At 42.9% G+C, this 23,012-nt stretch overlaps 1 pseudogene; it reads left to right on the top strand.

Moving 5' to 3' along the window:
- Positions 1–23,012, top strand: part of LOC123732690 (zinc finger protein 180-like) — a 73,772-nt pseudogene that overhangs the window by 10,907 nt on the left and 39,853 nt on the right.

Here is a 23,012-nt window from a genome sequence, read left to right as displayed (position 1 = left end):
TCCCTGAAGGACAATACAGAAGAGGGATTTGCTCTTATTCCTTCCCTTTCTCTAATGTATTTTGTATTAAAATTAGCAAGTGTAGTAAGAACATTGCTTTACTTTACTAGGACTGGAGACCACAGCAGCGATTCTGCTCTTGCCCTACCTCTTCAATGAGGACCCGAGTGGCCTTTATGTCCGTGACAAGGTATGCCTATGCACCAATCATCTGTTTCTTCATAAACATAGGTGTGCATGCTTATATAAAACTACAGCTGAACATTTGTTATGTTCTTTGTTAATTGTATGTGTATTAATCTTTTCTTACTTTTGTTGACACAGATTTCACCGCTCTTCACTCCTTTACTGCACATCAGCATAAATCCATTTCACCATGAGAGTGAAATCCTGCTGGCCTTTGATGGGGAGAACATCCATGCCCTCGAGGACGTCCCCATGGGACTTGGGGCTCTGCTATGGCTGGATTTTTTATTTTCCGTTAAATTTCCCAAAAATGTCAGAAAAACACTTATGTTGTTAAGTTACTGTGTTCTGGGGATCAGAGAAGTTGGGGTGAAGTTACCAGGGCCGGTCATAAAGATGGAAAACTTCCTAACATAACTAAGTGGATACGATATACACACTAAAGCTGAAAAATCTGTATTTAGCATCAAGTCTACAATATTGTTAGTTTACCATTTTTAATGTTGTTTTTATTGTACATAATTATTTTAAAAATGTTATGAAAAGCACTATACAAAGTAAATGTATTATTTATTATGGTCTGACATGTCTGCAGAAATGTTGCAATTTTGGAATGTGTTTTGTTTGGTAAATTGTTTTGTAAATATTAATTGACATTTGTGGTGCCACTAAATAAACAATAAATTATTTAAATCCATATTGTGAATATTATTATTAAAATATTTTTTTATAATGGAGGGAGGGTGGACAGGGAGTTAAAAAAAAATGAACCCCAAAAGGTTGTTTGAGGAACCATGATAAGGGGTTCTTCGGAAAACTTAAGGGTTCCCACAAAGTTTCAATTTGAAGAACCCCTAAAGGATACTCCAGGAACCTTTACTTTTTAGAGTGTACATTGATAAAAGTCACCTTGTCCGAGAGATGGTTACACAAAGCCCAATTTGGGATTACTATTTTGGGGCGAAATAGCGGCCACAACAGACAGACCTGATATCGACCATAATTCAACGTCCTTGGACGTCACGTGCTGAGTGGGTGTGACCAAAGTTATTCTGTTTAGCTACACTGTAGTACATTTTTACACTATAATAAATGTTTCTGATGCCACATCGCCCGTTTTCGAAGGGAGTCGTTGGTTTTTCAGGGGCAGTCGCTTTTGAGCTTTTTGTCTGAAAGTATTTTCTCAACTGCGATACCAACTCCAGTCAGCAGGTGGCGATGTGCGTCTTTCAGGTGATTCTGCCACTGTGACGTATAATCTAGTGGACGGGACGCTTCTTCAGCATCAACAGCTAGTCAGCCACCTTGGTTCACTCTAACTTTATGGAAAAAGGTTTATTCAATAAATCCAGCAACTCCTCTCATACTGGGAAGAACCCCCCCAGGCCTTCAGGGCAGTTTTATTTCAAATGTAGTACCCGGATGGAGAAAATCCAATAAGCGTTTTATAGTTACATCGTTAGGGTAACTTAACCTAAAGTGGACACACTCCCATCAGTTTCTGAGACAACTGGCCAGACTTTGTAGACTGTTTAATAATGCTTAACCCTCATCTTTATCAAATGATCCATTAAAGATACCAACTCAAAACCTACGTTCGTCTACATATGGGTTGTTTAAATCGTATCTAATTATATTCCCAGTATTACTTTATCAAATCTCTAGTAATCGATTATACACACATACAATTCGTCATATTTTCATATATTCACAGAATCCATATAAAACCTAAGTAATTCTCAGGTAGTCACGACAACCATTCCATTTGCTTTTTCAAGGACTCTCCACAGCTACGAAGCAGCTCTCCAAACATACTCCCAGCAGAACAAAAAATAAACTTTTGTTTCCCGGACAATGACCATGGGATCCTCAACGGTTCTCTAACCTCCCAGAGACCACAGCAAAATCAAGCCTCCCAGGAACTATAGACCTTCCGCTGCTTTCTAAAATATCATCCCGCTTATTATCCACATTACAATCATCTGATTAAGCATATTTCTATATGTTACTATCCAGACGACAGATTAAGACTCATTTCCACATTCACACAACTCCCATATCACATTCACACAACTCCCATATCACAGTCACACAACTCCCATATGACAGTTACACAACTCCCATATCACAGTCACACAACTCCCATATGACAGTTACACAACTCTTATATCACAGTCACACAACTCTCATATCACAGTCACACAACTCTCATATCACAGTCACACAACTCTCATATCACAGTCACAACTCTCATATCGCAGTCACAACTCTCATATTGCAGTCACAACTCTCATATCACAGTCACACAACTCTCATATCAGTCACACAACTCTCATATCAGTCACACAACTCTCATATCACAGTCACACAACTCTCATATCACAGTCACACAACTCTCATATCACAGTCACACAGTGCTATTCCCAAACATACCTAATCAATTAGTTGTTTTTCAACAATATTTTAACCTGCAGGAATATTTTCACATTTCTATCTCATGGTTAGTTCCTAGGATAATGTAACTCATACATTTACATCTTTCAATACTTCTAAAATGGTGTCCAGGTTTAAAATAATTACAGGTGCACCGTACTATCTTATACTATATCATAAATGGTCTTAACTAGTAAACACAGATTCTAGTTTTCATCCAGTTCACACAGATAGCTGACTCAGCCTCAAAGCCTCCAGACTGGGCCCTGTTTACACCTCCACACAGGAACACACACTCAGAGCCTCCTGACTGGGCCCTGTTTACACCTCCACACAGGAATACACACTCAGAGCCTCCTGACTGGGCCCTGTTTACACCTCCACACAGGAACACACACTCAGAGCCTCCTGACTGGGCCCTGTTTACACCTCCACACAGGAATACACACTCAGAGCCTACGAGGCTTTTCTAAAAACTCCACTTTGCATGTTTCGCTCACCTTTCTTTTTTTTAAACTACGTTTGAGATGTGGTATCCACGCGGCTCGCTGCCTCTCAGAACAAAGGTGGGTCCATTTGCTCCGTTCCCGAAGTGTGGTTTCCCTGAGATCCCAAGTTAGAGGGATCCCTGGTGCACCATTTACCCAGGTCATCAGGAGCGGTCACCAAGTCAAGATTCACATCCCCGTCGTCAAATGTGGTTAATTTCTTTAATATCAAATGAGGAGAGACAAACTTATCACACAAGTCAGAGTTACTCTAAAACTAAATCTTTATTCACTTATTAATAAGGGAGCAGGTCAATACAACACACAAATATAGGGTGAATCAATTGAGTGCTCTACGATAATGATGGCTGGTCGACGAATGACCCCCAGATGATTCGTTGAGAGCCACGAGACAAAAGTACAAAGGTCTTTTACAGCCAAGATACACCCCTTTCAACCTACATGACGAACAACAGATGTATAGAATGGGTCACAAGGTTAAGATTTGAAAGATACTTATAATTCTCAGCAGACAGTATCTGCTGTATAAACAGTACTCTTTGTGTAGAGACCAGGGTCTGGCCCTGGGGTCATCTCTCCCTGGTACCATATAGAACAGAAACATTAACTCATGCTCTGGAATGCGGTCTCTTTAGGTTTTATCACCCAAAAGACATTGTAAATCTCCTGTCAGTGTATTCTCCCAGAGGCCCATCCTCAGTAGAACACACAGACACAATAAGAAGCCTCTATTCTGTTGAATAAAACCACCATTTGATGCAATAAAAGTATTATATCATAATCTTGCAATTTTGCTCTCAGTGTCCACTGAAAGTTGACTAGTAACAACAACTGGGACCTAAAAGACACCCACCATGAGACCCACTAAATCTGCCCAAGAAGAGGCAAACAAAAGAAAAACCCACACCAAAGACATGAAGCAAACCAAAAAGGTGGAGCAACTAAAGGTGTTGACTCTCCACATCTATCAAGACAACTGGAGCACTGGGCCAGACACTCTTAAATAGAACCTGGACCAGCTCAGGTGAAACACCTTCCCACTAACGAGATGGACAAGCCAGCACAGGTGTAACACATACTGACTAACGAGGTGACACTAATCAGTGCGTCCTACGTGCTAACGAGCTATACGGCACGTGCTAACGAGCTATACGTGCTAACGAGCTATACGTGCTAACGAGCTATACGTGCTAACGAGCTATACGTGCTAACGAGCTATACGTGCTAAAGTCCAACCTCAAAACATAAAATGGAAAAACCAAAGAATAACACTTTAGAAGTTTGTTTACCATCAACAGAAAACAACTTCCATTTCACATTATAATCAACAACAATGCTTCACCTTCACTAATATAAACATGGTGTCTACTGGCTGTCAACAATTAAAAACAAGAAAACATTTTTTTTTCCCCCCACTAGCTTCTAGATCTCTCGTCCCCTTGGAACGAGACCAAACAAAACTAATCTCCAATACGGAAAAGCGTGCAGTCAAAATAAATTGTGATCCGTGGCAACGAACTGGCTAAACGCAAAACACAACACTTTTTGACTGCCTACCCACGTGAGAATTAACCCTGATATTCTAAAAGCAGGGCAAGAATGTCAATATAATTGTACAAAAAAATTGTCAGTTGGTTGCATAAATAATTATCATTACTAAATTTTACATGAACAGTAAATATGAAATATTTGGTTGCATCATCTTATTTTCAACGTCTCTTCAATTACATGTTGCTAGGTGGGATATCCCCAATGTCAAAACACAGTTTTAACTTGTCTACATCAATAACCAATATGCAGAAACAGTTTGGGATAAATTGAAAAACTAAACATAAAATGTGCTATATGCACAAACATCTGCCACAATAATCATATTACTTGTAATTTTTAAAACAAGCACCTTTATAAACTGCACAAGCACCAGAAACGCTGTTGTTTTGACAAGTAGCAATAAATCACTGACATCGATTAGGGGGGGAAATCAGGTTGTACGTGTTGTTGAATCTAACACAACTAAAAAAAACACATGGAAATGGGAGATATCTTTTACCTCACTGGTTAGAGGACAACCTGCAGAAGACAGTCAGCTACATTTTGGAGTGATACATTTAATGAAGTGGTCGCTAAACAAAGGAACACAACACTTATTTGTCATAACTCATCGATATCATGTTGAAATCAATTGTGTGACAGAAGGGAGATGATGTTGCACGTCATGTTAAAACTAACAGCTCAAAAACCACACAGAATCTGGGAATAATGTGTACATCACTGGTTAGAGGACAATTTGTAGAAAACAGCTGGCTACATTTTGAAGTGTTGCATTTTGATTCAAGTGGGTCACCAACGTGGTAAGTGTAACACAACTCTATTTGTGTTAGTCACTTTTTGTTAAATCACATAAATAGTAACTCTTTCAATTCAGAACCTGGATTTTCCCCCTGAGGCTAATATCCATATCATGTTGAAATCAATAGAACAGGGGACAAATGTTTAGGGTTCTACATTGTGACATCATTAAAATACTCCAACTACAATGTTAAAACATTCTACATTGTGACATTAATTCATTGATATCATGAAACAACTCCTTCATGTATGTATTTTCTGATATTTGATCAGAGATCTTTTATCAGATTATCTCTGGTCACAGCTATAATATTTCTCTCCTGTGTGTGTTCTCTTGTGTACAGTCAGCTGCCCCGATCGACCAAAACTCTTCCCACATTGATCACAGCTATAAGATTTCTCTCCTGTGTGTGTTCCCTGGTGGTATATCAGGCTGCTTGACTGAGTAAAACTTTTCCCACATAGATTACAGCAATAAGGTTTCTCTCCTGTGTGTGTTCTCTGGTGTGATATCAGGTTGCATTGCTGAGTAAAACTTTTTCCACATTGATTACAGCTATAAGGTTTCTCTCCTGTGTGTGTTCTCTGGTGCACTGTCAGATATCTAGATTGACAAAAACTCTTCCCACATTGACCACAGCTATAAGGTTTCTCTCCTGTGTGTGTTCTCTGGTGCACAGTCAGATCTCTAGATTGACAAAAACTCTTCCCACATTGACCACAGCTATAAGGTTTCTCTCCTGTGTGTGTTCTCTGGTGTAAAGTCAGAGCGCTAGATTGACTAAAACTCTTCCCACATTGATCACAGCTATAAGGTTTCTCTCCTGTGTGAATTCTCTGGTGTAAAGTCAGAGAGCCAGATTTAGTAAAACTTTTCCCACATTGATCACAGCTATAAGATTTCTCTCCTGTGTGTATTCTCTGGTGTAAAGTCAGAGAGCCAGATGTAGTAAAACTCTTCCCACATTGATCACAGTTATAAGGTTTCTCTCCTGTGTGTGTTCTCTGGTGTAAAGTCAGAGAGCCAGATGTAGTAAAACTCTTCCCACATTGATCACAGCTATATGGTTTCTCTCCTGTGTGTATTCTCTGGTGTAAAGTCAGAGAGCCAGATGTTGTAAAACTCTTCCCACATTGATCACAGCTATAAGGTTTCTCTCCTGTGTGTGTTCTCTGGTGCACTGTCAGATCTCTAGATTGACAAAAACCTTTTCCACATTGACCGCAGCTATACGGTTTCTCTCCTGTGTGTGTTCTCTGGTGCACTGTCAGATAGCGAGATTGACTAAAACTCTTCCCACATTGATCACAGCTATAAGATTTCTCTCCTGTGTGTATTCTCTGGTGTGATATCAGGCTGGTTGACTGAGTAAACCTCTTCCCACATTGACTACAGCTATAAGGTTTCTCTCCTGTGTGGATTCTCTGATGAATTTTAATGCCTGATGAGGAGGTGAATCTCTTCCCACAGTCAGAGCAGCAGTAAGTTCTCTTCCCTGTGGATCTCTGCAGGTCTTTCTTGAGGTGTTCTGATCTGGAGAGACTCTTCTCTGCCTTGTCAGCATCATGAGGTTGCTGAGGCTCCACAGAGGATCCACGATAGTCCCGTATCTCTCCTGTGTGAACAACAAAGTCAGACAGACGGTTAAAGGCCCACAACAGTGGAAATCCACTGTAAAAGGTACAACAATTGACGTCTGTAATGAATGTTAAAATTATTTGACAATTGTCTTAAAATGAGCAAGAATAGTCATATTTTGTCTTGTTTTCACAGTAGTAGTAACATAGATGATTGTAGGCTACAAATAAGATATTCAAGTTGTTGAAACTCTAAACAGTGTGCCAGACAACTTTTGGTGTCCAATATAGGCCCCTTTCCGTGTTTGTTAAAATTGTGGCACAAGGGCAATTTGATTGCAGAAACTCCTCCCTGCTAATAAGGAAACCGATCGTTATGGATGTACTATATCTGCCTGGAGCAAAAGTGGTGAGCAAAGATTTTAGTTTTTCACAGTGTATTCTGAATGTGAATGGGGGAAAACTCAGGGGAGTAACCTCCATTTCCAGGTTGCTTATGAGTGCATTTCACAATACTTTGGATTATAATTGTAAGGCTTGTTTGAATGTCCTGTTTAAAATAATGTTTGCTAAAGTATTATGAATTATGTGTAATTATTGAAGAACTGCGTTAATGACAGTATCCATTCGGGTGTTGTCAATAAAAGTTAAGATTTGATTTTTAATTTCACCTTTATTTAACCAGGTAGGCCAGTCGAGAACAAGTTCTCATTTACAACTGCGACCTGGCCAAGATAAAGCATAGCAGTGGGACAAAACAACAGAGTTACACGTGGGATAAACAAACGTACAGTCAATAACACAATAGAAAAATCTATATACAGTGTGTGCAAATGGAGTAAGGAGGTAAGGCAATAAATAGGCCATAGTAGCGAAGTAATTACAATTTAGCAAATTAACACTGGAGTGATAGATGTGCAGATGATGATGTGCAAGTAGAAATACTGGGCAAAAAAAGTAAATAAAAACATGGGGATGAGGTAGGCAGTTGGATGGGCTGTGTACAGCTGCAGCGATCGGTAAACTGCTCAGATAGCTGATGCTTAAAGTTAGTGAGGTAGATATAAGTCTCCAACTTCAGCGATTTTTGCAATTCGTTGCAGTCATTGGCAGCAGAGAACTGGAAGGAAAGGCGGCCAAAGAATGTGTTGGCTTTGGGGATGACCAGTGAGATATACCTCCTGGAGCGCGTGCAATGGGTGGGTGTTGCTATGGTGACCAGTGAGCTGAGTTAAGGCGTCCTAGCAAAGACTTATAGATGACCTGGAGCCAGTGGGTTTGGCGACAAATATGTAGCAAGGGCTAGCCGACGAGAGCATACAGGTCGCAAAGAGCGGTAGGATAATCAATTTTACGAGGGTATGTTTGGCAGCGTGAGTGAAGGAGGCTTTGTTGCAAAATAAGAAGCCAATTCTAGATTTAATTTTGGATTGGAGATGTTTAATATTACTCTGGAAGGAGAGTTAATAGTCTAACCAGACACATAGGTATTTATAGTTGTCCACATATTCTAAGTCAGTACCATCCAGAGTAGTGATGCTGGAAGGGCGGGTGCGGGCAGCGATCGGTTGAAGAGCAAACATTTAGTTTTACTAGCGTTTAAGAGCAGTTGGAGGCCACGGAAGGAGTGTTCTATGGCATTGAAGCTCGTTTGGAGGTTTGTTAACACAGTGTCCAAAGAAGTGCCAGATGTATACAGAATGGTGTCGTCTGCGTAGAGGTGGATCCAGGAATCACCCCGCAGCAAGAGCAACATCGTTGGTATATACAGAGAAAAGAGTCGGTCCGAGAATTGAACACTGTGGTACCCCCATAGAGACTGCCAGAGGTCCGGACAACAGGCCCTCCGATTTGACATACTTAACTCTATCTGAGAAGTAGTTGGTGAACCAGGAGAGTCAGTCATTTGAGAAAGCAAGGCTGTTGAGTCTGCCGATAAGAATACGGTGATTGACAGAGTCGAAAGCCTTGGCCAGGTCGATGAAGACGGCTGCACAGTACTGTCTTTTATCGATGGCGGTTATGATATCGTTTAGTACCTTGAGCGTGGCTGAGGTGCACCCGTGACCAGCTCGGAAACCGGATTGCACAGCGGAGGAGGTACGGTGGGATTCGAAATGGTCAGTGATCTGTTTGTTAACTTGGCTTTCTTAGACTTTAGAAAAGGCAGGGCAGGATGGATATAGGTCTGTAACAGTTTGGGTCTAGAGTGTCACCCCCTTTGAAGAGGGGGATGACCGCAGAAGCGTTCCAATCTTTAGGAATCTCGGACGATACGAAAGAGAGGTTGAACAGACTAGTAATAGGGGTTGCAACAATGGCGGCGGATAATTTTAGAAAGAGAGGGTCCAGATTGTCTAGCCCAGCTGATTTGTACGGGTCCAGGTTTTGCAACTCTTTCAGAAAATCAGCTATCTGGATTTGGGTGAAGGAGAAATGGGGGAGGCTTGGGCAAGTAGCTGCGGGGGGTGCGGTGCTGTTGGCCGAGGTTGGGGTAGCCAGGAGGAAAGCATGGCCAGCCGTAGAGAAATGCTTCTTGAAATTCTCGATTATCGTGGAGTTATCGATGGTGACAGTGTTTCCTAGCCTCAGTGCAGTGGGCAGCTGGGATGAGGTGCTCTTATTCTCCATGGACTTTACAGTGTCCCAGAACTTTTTGGAGTTAGAGCTACAGGATGCAAATTTCTGTTTGAAAAAGCTAGCCTTTGCTTTCCTAACTGACTGTGTGTATTGGTTCCTGACTTCTCTGAAAAGTTGCATATCGCGGGGACTATTCGATGCTAGTGTAGTACGCCACAGGATGTTTTTGTGCTGGTCGAGGGCAGTCATGTCTGGAGTGAACCATGGGCTATATCTGTTCTTAGTTCTACATTTTTTGAAAGGGGCATGCTTATTTAAGATGGTGAGGAAATTACTTTTAAAGAACAACCAGGCATCCTCTACTGACGGGATGAGGTCAAAATCCTTCCAGGATACCAGGGCCAGGTCAATTAGAAAGGCCTGCTTGCAGAAGTGTTTTAGGGAGCGTTTGACAGTGATGAGGGGTGGTCGATTGACCGCGGACCCATAACGGATGCAGGCAATGATCGCTGAGATCCTGATTGAAAACAGCAGAGGTGTATTTGGAGGGCAAGTTGGTCAGGATAATATCAGCGAGGGTGCCCATGTTTACGGATTTAGGGTTGTACCTGGTGGGTTCCTTGATAATTTGTGTGAGATTGAGGGCATCTAGTTTGGATTGTAGGATGGCCGGGGTGTTAAGCATATCCCAGGTTAGGTCACCTAATAGAACGAACTCTGAAGATAGATAGGGGGCAATCAATTCACATATGGTGTCCAGGGCACAGCTGGGAGCTGAGGGAGGTCTATAACATGCGGCAACAGTGAGAGACTTATTTCTGGAGAGATTAATTTTTAAAATTAGAAGCTCGAACTGTTTGGGCATGGACCTGGGAAGTATGACAGAACTTTGCAGGCCATCTCTGCAGTAGATTGCAACTCCTCTCTTTTTGACAGTTCTATCTTGATGGAAAATGTTGTGGTTGGGGATGGAAATTTCAGAATTTTTGGTTGCCTTCCTAAGCCAGGATTCAGACACGGCAAGGACATTAAGGTTGGCGGAGTGCGCTAAAGCAGTGAGTAAAACAAACTTAGGGAGGAGGCTTCTGATGTTAACATGCATGAAACCAAGGCTTTTTCGATTACAGAAGTCAACAAATGAGAGTGCCTGGGGACACGCAGGGCCTGGGTTAACCTCTACATCACCCGAGGAACAGAGGAGTAGGATGAGGGTATGGCTAAAGGCTATCAGAATTGGTCGAATAGTGCGTTGGGAACAGAGAATAAAAGGAGCAAAATTCTGGGGGTGGTAGGATAGTTTCAAGGCATAATGTACAGACAGGGGTATGGTAGGGTGCGGGTACAGTGGAGATAAACCTAGGCATTGAGTGACGATAAGAGAGGTTGCATCTCTGGAGGAACCAGTTATGCTAGGTGAGGTCACCGCATGTGTGGGAGGTGGGACAAAAGATCTCTCTGAGCCATGTTGAGTGGGACTAGGGGCTCCGCAGTAAAATAAAACAATGATTACTACCCTAAACAACAGTATACAAGGCATATTGACATTAGAGAGACATAAAGCGAGGCATAATGCAATCACAGGTGTTGATTGGTAGAGCTAGCTAAGACAACAACGGGTAAGACAACAACAACAGGTAAAATGGTGATGAATGGGCAGAGAGGGTCAGTTAACTACACACAGGGCCTGAGTTCGAGGCTGGGGCCGACAGATAAACAAAATAAATAAAATGGAGATCCGTGATTAATGAACAGTCCAGCAGGCATCAGCTATGTAGCCAAGTGATCATAGTGTCCAGTAAACAGGAATATATGAACCAGGGAAGCAGTTAGGTAGTCATTACTACGCTAGCCGGGAGATGCGCCTGGCTCGAGGCTAACTGGTGCAAACTTCGGGACAAGGGTGTCACCGACGTCCTGCAAAGGCCGGTTGAGGGCACATCGGACAGAATTACGTCGGCAGACCAGTCGTGATGGATCGGCGGGGCTCCGTGTTGAGAAAGGGTCCAGGCCAATTGGCAAAAGAGGTATTGTAGCTGGAGTAATTTTGTTTGCTAGCCGGGAGATACACCTGGATCGAGGCTAACTGGTGCTAGCTTCAGGACAAGGGCGTTAGCCACTATAGCCACTCTGGTGCAAAGGTCCAGAGCTTACAGCAGGAATCCGGTGATGTAGTGGCTTCTAGTCGTCTTAGTGAAGAGTCTGGGAGGCATCAGCTGTGTAGCCGAGTGATCATAGGGTCCACTGAGCAGGCCGGGAGATGGGCCTGGCTCAAGGCTGGCTTCGGGACTGGGCCACTCGGTGGCAGCTAGCTAGCTGTGATTATCCGGTGTAATGGTCCAGAGCTTACGGCAGGAATATGGTGATGTAGTGGAGAAAAACAGTCCGATATGCTCAGGGTTGATATCGCGCTGTGCAGACTGGCAGGTATAATCCAGGCTAAAAGCGGCTGGTGCCTGAGCAGAGGGTAAAGGCCGCTAGCAGTGGCTAACAATGACTAAATAGCTAGTAGCTAATTAGCTGGTTAGCTTCTGATTGCTAGCTTCTGATGGAGGTTCTAGCTATAAGGTCTAAAAAATAGCAGATCCGTATCACATTGGGTGAGATGTGTTGCCGGAAGGTATATTTCATTTATGGGAAAAAATGGAAAAGGATTGCAATATATACAAAAAAAGACTAAAAAAACAGAACATTTACAACAAACACGTCTTAATGCTACGCCATCTTGGATTACAAGATGACTCTTAGTTAAAAACCATTGGATTTAGCAAACTCTGAAATTATTTAGTATTTCTGTACCCACGAAAATAGTTTTCCCAGCGTAACATAAGGAGACAAAAAATGATACATAGTTCGAGTAAATTTCTTTTTCTATAATAAGCATGGAGGTTTCCCCTATCAACCAGTCATAGGTACTGGTGACAAAGCGCCTCGTAACCTAGCTGGGAATGGGACAGACTGAAACCACTCCCCTATCAACCAGTCATAGGTACTGGTGACAAAGCGCCTCGTAACCTAGCTGGGAATGGGACAGACGGAACCCTTCTGTGGTAACACACAGGGGAGATTTGTAATCAAATCTAATTCCCAGGAATGGGGTTCATATGAACCACAGAGACTGTGTGTGGGATAATAACATGGCCGTGTCCAACCCTGCTTGTTCCCTCGACTTCGCTACCAACCACCAATCTCCAACAGGGCCCTTAACCTGTATCACTAGACACCTCATAGTGAGCTACAGGTAGGAATCAGCAATGAATCCCAATAATGAGACACCTCTGGGGAGGGGTGTCAGCAACATTTAAAAATACATATATAGTGTTTTATGATAAACCGTTTTTTACAAATCTGTCAAGACACCAACTTAGACTTTACCGTGAAATGCTTTACTTACAAGCCCTTAATCAACAGTGCAGTTCAAGAAGAAGAAAATATTTACCAAGTAGACTAAAATAAAAAGTAATAATAAAAGTAACACAATGAGAATAACAATAACGAGGCTATATACAGGGGGCACCGGTACCGAGTCAGTGTGTGGGGGTACAGGCTAGTTGAGGTAATCTGTACATGAAGGTGGGGGCGTAGTGACAATGCATAGGTAACAAACAACCAGCGAGTAGCAGCAGTGCACAAAAGGGAGGGGGGTGGGGGGGGTCAATGTAAATTGTCCGGTGGAGATTTTATGAATTGTTCAGCAGTCTTATGGCTTGGGGGTAGAAGCTGTTGAGGAGGCTTTTGGTCCTAGACTTGGCGCTCCGGTACCGCTTGTCGTGCGGTAGCAAAGAAAACAGTCTATAACTTAGGTGACTGGAGTCTCTGACAATATTGTGTGCTTTCCTCTGACACCGCCTAGTATATAGGTCCTGGATGGCAGGAAGCTTGGCCACAGAGATGTACTGGGCCGTTTGCACGACCCTCTGTAGCGCCTTACGGTCAGATGCCGAGCAGTTGCCATACCAGGCGGTGATGCAACCAGTCAGGATGCTCTCGATGGTGCAGCTGTACTACCTTTTGAGGATGTGGGGACCCATGCCAAATCTTTTCAGTCTCCCGAGGCGGAAAAGGTTTTGTTGTGCCCTCTTCATGACTGTCTTGGTATATACACACGTGGGTGATTGAAAGATGAACTGAGGTCCACACTCCAGTCCAGTTAGTGGTGGTAATGCACCTTAAAGTTGGTTGCCAACCGCCATATAAAGTCCAAAGAAGAAAAAGAATCCTGAAGGAAGGAGAAATGACGAGAAATGAATTTGGTTTACCGTTTGGGGCATCGCAACTGGTTACCTATTTTGATGTGATATGAAAGTATTATGTGAAATTATTTTGATGTGATATGAAAGTACAGCGATTTATGTTTCTAGAAACGTATCGCAATTGAGAATCGATTCACATTTAGATGGAATATTTGACTATTTTAGCTGCCAGAGCCAGTCTACCTCTGAAAATAACATACAGTCCTTGGACCTTGAGGAGTAACGGGGGCAGAAATCAGCAGTAGAAACAATAACAAAGCGTACTCCCTGCCCGTTTCGGTAAAAAGCTGAGGGATGGGGCTGGAGAAATGTAACCATCCATGATATCAACATTATAGTTTTAACCATGTTTTGAGGATATACAGTGTTTGTTTATATTTACTGACAACCATTGGAGTAAAAAAAGCTTATATTTTGGGTTCTGATGGGGTACGACAGTTGAACTAAGTGTTACGTTCCCCAGTTTCTGTTGTGGTTTGTGTATTATCATGTATGTATTTCAGGAGATGGATTCCTGAAGTTCTCAACGAGCAGCTGATTGGTCAATCAACATTGATTGTTTGGAGAGCTGACCCCGCCCCCCCTCCTCAGGACGCAGCTGTCTCCAATTACTAACTTCTTCTGAAGCTATATAAGCCCCAGTTCTGTTGCTCAGAAGGGAGATGATTGCTGAGAGACAAGGCTAATGGCTGAGGGTTATAGCATGTTGGTTGTTTCCAAGAATTTTGGTATGTACTGTGTCCGTTGTTGCTGAGGGAGCTGATTGGTTGTGTGTGTCAATAGGATGCAGTGTTTTGATTATTGACTTACATTTGTGTAATTCTGTTTCATTTGTTCCCAGGGGGGAAGGGGAAGGCACCTAGGGAGTGTTTAGGCAAGAGGCCCGCGGGCATACATATACCCGTAGTAGTTTGCTGTCTATGCACACTAGGAAAGACCTGGGCGGACCATCCCCTGTATTTTGGTTAGTGCACCAGGTGGTGCTAGATAGGTAAGTAGTGGGTAGTCAGGTAAGGTAGGAGAGGGGCTTTGATATTTACTTTCTTTGCTTTGGTTCCGTCCAGCCCCTTTTTCCCAAACCTTATCACGTGAAGGAATAAATTCCCTGTTAACGGTATTCTCTGCCTATTCGTCATACTTGTTCACACCTACACTTCCCTACCTTATTCACAACAAGGAGAGTTGAGTTGTAGCAGGGTGTTGCGTTCCCTCTTTCTAGAGGCGTGCGTAACATAATGGGGGCTCATCCGGGATACCATTAAACCCCCCCCGGACCCTGCTGCACTGAGATTTCTGTGATTTGTGAGTATGGGTGACTAGTTTAGTTTGTGGTTAGTTCAGTGTTGAGCGTCATAGCATTAGCTATTTGTTGGCTCTTGTGTTTGGTGTAGTAGTTTACAATGGCTACTTTTGATGTACAATCCTTTTTGGATAACCCGTCGTGGGAGGTGTTTAATAAGTGTCGTAAAAGTGATTTAATGACCTTGGCTGACCATTATTCATTGTCTATTTCGCACAAATTAGTTAAGGCGGAGGTTAAGAAACTAGTGTTAAATGTATTGTTAGAAGAGCAGGTGCTTGTGTTACCGCTGCCTGAACCTACTACCCCTGTAGGGGATGTTGCTGCTCCTGTAAGCCCGTCGGTTTCTGAGACCGAAGGCGAGGCTAAAGCTCCAGCCACATTGCCCCGTTTTGATCCGCTCTCCCCACTGTCAACTGGTGATGCCAGAAGGGATGTCCGTTCTATACAGTTTCAACTGGAAGCGGAAGAGAGAGCCCAAATTAGGCGAGAAAATCTCCAGTTAGAAATCTGTAAAATAGAGGCTGAAAAAGAAAGAGAACAGCGGCAGTTGGAAATCTGTAAAATAGAGGCAGAAAGAGAACAGCGGCAGATGGATTTCAAAATGCGCCAAATGGAATTGGAGGCAGAGACAGCGAGGCTAGCCTTTGTTCCTACTGTGCCTGTTAGTGAGTCGTCCTCACCAGCTGGAGCTTCCAACACGTTTGACATTAGTAGGCAGATTGCCTTAGTACCTTTGTTTAGAGAATCAGAGGTTGACTCCTATTTTTGTGTGTTTGAACGTATAGCCGTAGCCTTGAAATGGCCTGAAGAAGTATGGTGCTTATTACTTCAGTGTAAATTAACTGGAAAAGCCCAAGAGGTTTTATCAGCGCTACCTTTGGAAGATAGTTTGAACTATGAAGTGGTCAAAGCTACCGTTCTTCGTGCTTATGAGCTTGTGCCTGAGGCATACCGACAGAGATTTAGGTCTCATAGAAAGTCTCCTAGTAAGACTTATGTGGAATTTGGTAGAGACAAGGGAAATCTGTTTGATAAATGGCATGCTGCTAGTAAGGTAACTGATTTCAACTCTCTCCGGGAGTTAATTTTGTTGGAAGAGTTTAAAATTGCTTACCCGAACGCATTGTAGTATACCTAAATGAACAGAAAGTATCCTCCCTGTCAGAAGCGTCTGTGTTGGCAGACGAGTTTGTGTTGACGCACAAGAGTGTGTTTTCGGCTCATACTGAGAGTAGAGCTACTGAGTTGCCTACTTTTAGTCCCAGTCGGCCCACAGTATATCAAGCACGCCAGAAAAATGAGCGTCCCTGTTTCTATTGTCATAAAGTGGGACATGTGATTAATGATTGCTTCCTACTAAAACGCAAACAAGGGATGCCTTTTCATGCCAAGCCGCCAACAGGTGTTGGGCTAATTCGTACTGTTGTGAGGTCTGAAACAAAACAGGTGCCTCAGAGTAAATGTAGTTTGAAAGTCTCAGTACCCGACCGCAGTTACGAACCGTTCATTTTTGAGGGGTTTGTGTCCATAGCGAATGACGAAGCATCTCAGCGCCCTGTTAAAATCCTTAGAGATACAGGGGCGGCGCAGTCATTTATATTGTTTGATGTGTTGCCCTTATCCGACAATACATACTGTGGTTCCAGTGTGTTAGTTCAGGGTATTGAAATGGGTTTTGTCCCAGTGCCGTTGCACTTTGTGAATGTACACTCTGAGTTAATCAGTGGAATATTCAGAGTAGGGGTACGTCCTAAGTTGCCAGTAGAAGGTGTGACCTTTATAATGGGTAACGATATTGCTGGAGGAAAGGTAGTACCCGTATTGGAAGTGTTGGATAAAAGTGACCACTCTCTCTCCAATGAGTTGGCACAGAGTTATCCCCATGTGTTCCCCGCTTGTGCTGTCACTCGTGCTCAGGCAAGACAAATGGGTGACGTGATAGATTTGTCAAAAACTGTTTTGTTTAAAGAAGTTGATCAAGAGGATGGGTTGTGTACTACCTCTAAGAAGCTGATCACCTCTGACAAACAGCCCAGGGGAAGTGAAATCGCGCCCCAATTACATGACATTCTTTTGACTGTCACCCCCGAGAAGGTGATTGAATGTCAAAAGGGAGACATCAGTCTTCGCAAGTGTTTTGCTTCGGTAACTTCCATTGAGGAAGCTAAAACTAAAGAGACTGCCTACTTTATGGAAGCAGGAGTTTTGATGCGTAAATGGGCAGCTCATGACACCGTTAGTGACTGGAGTGAAGTGTGTCAAGTGGTTGTTCCTACACCATTCCGACAGCAGGTGCTGTCACTCGCCCATGACCAGGCGTGGTCCGGACACTTAGGGATCACGAAGACTTATAACCGAGTCCTTCGACATTTTTTTGGCCAGGTTTGAAGTCTGACGTTGTCCAATTCTGTAAGACATGCCACGTATGTCAACTCACTGGGAAAGCGAATCAAACAGTTCCACGTGCGCCGCTCTGCCCGATTCCTGTGGTGGGGGAACCGTTTGAAAAAGTGATAATTGATTGTGTAGGTCCATTGCCGAAAACCAGGTCAGGTAACCAGTTCTTACTAACAATAATGTGCAGTGCTACTCGATACCCAGAGGCTATTCCTCTACGGACAATAACGGCTAAGACTGTGGTGAAGGCATTAGTGAAGTTCTTCTCTACGTTTGGACTCCCTAAAGTAATCCAAACTGACCAGGGATCCAACTTTATGTCAAAGCTGTTCTCTAGTGTGTTAAAGACGCTGTGTATTTCCCATCAGGTCTCCAGTCCGTATCATCCAGAGAGTCAAGGGGCTCTCGAACGCTGGCATCAGACGCTGAAGGCAATGCTACGCAAGTATTGCATGGATACCAGTACTGATTGGGATGAGGGGGTGCCGTTTGTCTTATTTGCTATTAGGGAAACAATACAAGAGTCCTTAGGGTTCAGCCCTGCTGACCTTGTGTTTGGACACACCCCACGGGGTCCGCTAAAGGTTTTGAAGGAGCATATCTTATCTCCTACACCCAGTAGCGCCCCTAAAAATGTGTTGGATTATGTCAGTAAGATGCGGGAGAGACTGCACGCTGCAGGTGCATTAGCCCAAAAGTCTCTCTCCTCTACTCAAAAAACGCATGAAGTTGCATTATGACAAAAAGGCTGTTGGCCGTTCTTTTGCACCAGGTGATCAAGTTTTAGTTTTGTTGCCAATCCCTGGCTCATCTCTGTCAGCACGTTTTTCTGGACCATATCTTGTGGAAAAGAAACTCAGTGACACCAATTATGTGATAAAGACCCCAGATCGGAGGCGTTCTTCCCGAATGTGTCATGTTAACATGCTGAAAGCATATTATATGCGTGATTCTCCCAACAGCTCCTCAAGAAAGCCTGTCCAGCCCGCCGTTTCCAGTGTGGCTGCGGTGGTGCTGAAGCCTGGCTGGTATCTAGAGGAGGATAAGGAGGATGGGTTGGAGTTACGCCATACGTTACAGCAGTGTGAACGCTTATGTAATTCAGAGATGCTGAAAAAGTTACCATCTCAAATGGAACATTTGGATAAAGACCAAACTAAGGATCTTATCTTATTGATAAACAGTTTTCTCACTGTGTTTCAGGATGTTCCAAGTCGCACGTCCATCTTGGAACATGACGTGGATGTGGGGGACGCTGTTCCTATAAGTCAGCATCCGTACCGGGTTAATGCAAAGAAAAGGGAGGTAATGAAAAGTGAGGTAGCTTATTTATTACAGAATGACATGGCAAAACCCAGTAACAGCTCCTGGAGTTCCCCGTGTATTCTTGTTCCTAAGCCTGACGGTACGTCTCGCTTATGTACGGACTATCGTCGAGTAAATGCCGTTACAAAGTCTGATTCTTTTCCTCTACCTCGCTTAGATGACTGCATTGATAGAATTGGCTCTGCTGCTTACGTTAGTAAATTAGATTTGCTAAAAGGTTATTGGCAGGTGCCTTTGACCTCTCGAGCTTCTGACATCTCGGCTTTCATTACGCCAGATAACTTCGTACAATATTCTGTGATGCCCTTTGGAATGTGTAAAGCACCTGCTACTTTTCAGCGGTTAGTTAACATTGTTTTTGCCGATGTACCAAATTGTACTGCTTATCTTGACGATGTGGTAATACATTCGTCTACTTGGGCTGATCATTTCGCCACCTTGAAAAGTGTGTTTCAGCGGTTGGCGAATGCTTCTTCAACCCTCAATTTGGCCAAGTGTGAGTTTGGGAAGGCTACAGTGACTTACTTAGGGAAACAAGTGGGACGAGGTCAAGTGCGCCCAGTAACTGGCAAAGTGGAAGCAATTGTTGCTTTTCCTGCTCCCACGACTCGCTGCCAGTTGCGCAGATTCCTGGGGATGGTAGGTTACTATCGTACTTTCTGTAAGAATTTCTCGACGGTAGTAGCTCCCCTTTCATCTCTGCTTAGTCCGAAGGTACCATTTAAGTGGTCCCAGGACTGTAACTATGCTTTTGAGTCCGCTAAAGCGCTACTTTGTAGTGCCCCAGTGCTTGCCGCCCCAACTTTGACAAACCTTTTAAGTTGGAGGTAGACGCTAGTATAGTGGGGGTGGGTGCGGTTCTCTTGCAGGAAGATGAAGATGGAGTGGATCGACCCGTCAGTTTCTTCTCCCGTAAGTTCAACTCGTGTCAGTCAAGGTACTCCACAATTGAACAGGAAACGCTGGCTTTATTGCTAGCATTACAGTTCTTTGAGGTATATGTGGGTTCCAGTGCCTTGCCTGTAATGGTCTTCACGGACCATAATCCTTTGGTGTTCTTAAAGCAAATGTACAATCAGAACCGCCGCCTTATGCGGTGGGCTCTGATTGTACAAGGATATAATGTACAGATAGCCTATGTGAAGGGCTCGGCAAATGTGGTTGCCGACGCTCTATCACGGGTTTAGTAACTGGGGAAGCGTTGATTTTTGTTATTGCAAACTGTATGTTTGCATTTTTTGTGTTGGGCGTGTTACGTTTCCCCAGTTTCTGTTGTGGTTTGTGTATTATCATGTATGTATTTCAGGAGATGGATTCCTGAAGTTCTCAACGAGCAGCTGATTGGTCAATCAACATTGATTGTTTGGAGAGCTGACCCCGCCCCCCCATCAGGACGCAGCTGTCTCCAATTACTAACTTCTTCTGAAGCTATATAAGCCCCAGTTCTGTTGCTCAGAAGGGAGATGATTGCTGAGAGACAAGGCTAATGTCTGAGGGTTATAGCATGTTGGTTGTTTCCAAGAATTTTGGTATGTACTGTGTCCGTTGTTGCTGAGGGAGCTGATTGGTTGTGTGTGTCAATAGGATGCAGTGTTTTGATTATTGACTTACATTTGTGTAATTCTGTTTCATTTGTTCCCAGGGGGGAAGGGGAAGGCACCTAGGGAGTGTTTAGGCAAGAGGCCCGCGGGCATACATATACCCGTAGTAGTTTGCTGTCTATGCACACTACGAAAGACCTGGGCGGACCATCCCCTGTATTTTGGTTAGTGCACCAGGTGGTGCTAGATAGGTAAGTAGTGGGTAGTCAGGTAAGGTAGGAGAGGGGGCTTTGATATTTACTTTCTTTGCTTTGGTTCCGTCCAGCCCCTTTTTCCCAAACTTACCGTGCAAAGGAATAAATTCCCTGTAAACGGTATTCTCTGCCTATTCGTCATACTTGTTCACACCTACACTTCCCTACCTTATTCACAACAAGGAGAGTTGAGTTGTAGCAGGGTGTTGCGTTCCCTCTTTCTAGAGGCGTGCGTAACACTAAGCTCATGAGGCATTTATAAGTGAATTCTTAAAATAACAATGGGTACATATCATTAATGTATAAGTCCCTAAATGGATGTAACAACTGCTGATTGCCCCTTTAAGAGAACATCTTGGGCTAATCTAATAGGAGATATTGAGGACTACAGTATTTCAGGCATTGTCATTGGATGCATTTGATCAATTGTTAACGTTTTGTTGATGGTCCACTCTTGATGTTCTACACGTTACAGTGTAGCTTCAGCCATTCCTAGAGAACAACATTAAAGTGTAGAACCCCTTTACTGCATATTGGTTCAACGACTGCAGAGACGGTACTTACTGGTGTTAAACAGATCTCCAACCTCCTCTTCTTCCTCCAATGTGACAGTCATCTCCCCCTCCTCCTCTTTCACTCCAAAAACTGCATCCTCCTCTTTCTCTTCCTCCTCTTCTTTCACTGAAACGTCTTTCTCTTCTTCTTTCACTATAACAGCCTCACCCTCTACTTGTTTTTGTATTGTTACAGCCTCATCTTCTTTAGCAAGAGGAGAGAAACTTAGTGAACTCATGGTTGGGGATGTTAGCTAGCTAGCATTAGCGACTAGCCTAGTTCTAAGCTAACTTAGCAAACCAGCTAGCTGACAAACAACGTAAATATATAATTAAATGGGCCAACAAGTACATACGACAGAAGTGTGTTTAATACACAGCGACTAATATACACCAAACCAGTGTAAAGAGCGTGAATGTTGTAGCTATGTTTGCTAGAAAGCTACCGAGGTGTCTGACTAGCTGTTGTTGTTGAAGGAGCGTCCCGTCCACTAGATTATACGTCACACTGGCAGCATCGCCTGAACCTAAAAGACGCACATCGCCATCTGCTGACTGGAGTGGGCAACGCAGTTGAGGAACCAAACGTTTATTTTTCATTTCTTTCAGAAAAGTTTAATATTATATTAAGTCGTTCAAAGAGAAGCATGTGTTGATTGATTCGTGTTTAATGAGTGAGAATTTAAAACAAACTTTACACCCACTACATATTTGCATCGAACCATACTTCTGACATGGATCATTTTGACCCCAGAGTCATATCTTTTATCATAGCCAAAATGTGGTTTATTCAATTCTTCCAATTTTTCATGACTTTGTTAATCAACTTGTTCTTAATAAATCTAAATCATGGTTTAGTGTTTCTGTATCAATATGGACTTATAACAAATTCAAATCCTTTGGAGTCATTTTGACCCCAGCCAAAAGCACCTTTGATAAATAGGACGTTTATTTCAAATCAAAATCAAATCATATTTTATTGGTCACATACACATGTTTAGCAGATGTTATTGCGGGTGTAGCGAAATGCTTGTGTTTCTAGCTCCGACAGTGCAGTAATATCTAACAAGTAATATCTAACAATTTCACAACATATACACACAAATCTAAGTATTTGAATGTAGGTTTCTCTGTATACATGATCCATCCCACCAGAGGGTGGAGGGGCACCTGTATCAGTGGTTTTGACCAGATTGACACACAGTATAGTGCCTTCCATGTGCTCTCCTAAGATTGGACTTTTCTATGTCACATGACAGTGTATAAACTTTGATTTAATTTGATCATGTACAAAACTGCGGTAGAAAAGTAAAGTATTCAGACCCCTTCACTTTTTCCATATTTTGTTACGTTACAACCTTATTCTAAAATGTAATATTTTTTCCCGCTCAATCTACACACAATACCCCATAATGACATCACAATACCCCATAATAACAGCACAATACCTTAATAATGACATCACAATACCCCATAACAACAAACCAAAAACAGTTAAGACATTTTGGCACATTTATTAACTTAAGTATTCAGACCCTTTACTATGAGACTCCAAATTGAGCTCAGATGCATCCTGATTCCATTGATGATCCTTGAGATGTTTCTACAACTTTATTGGAGTCCACTTGTGGTAAATTCAATTGATTGGACATGATTTGGAAAGGCACACGTCTGCCTATATAAAGTCCCACAGGTAACAGTGGATGTCAGAGCAAAAATCAAGCAATGAGGTCAAAGGAATTATCTGTTGAG

The sequence above is a fragment of the Salmo salar genome, chromosome ssa02, assembly GCF_905237065.1.
Source record: "Salmo salar chromosome ssa02, Ssal_v3.1, whole genome shotgun sequence".
Classification (NCBI taxonomy): Eukaryota; Metazoa; Chordata; class Actinopteri; order Salmoniformes; family Salmonidae; genus Salmo; species Salmo salar.
Note: the sequence above shows the minus strand (reverse complement) of the source record. Positions and strands in the feature narration are given on the sequence as shown.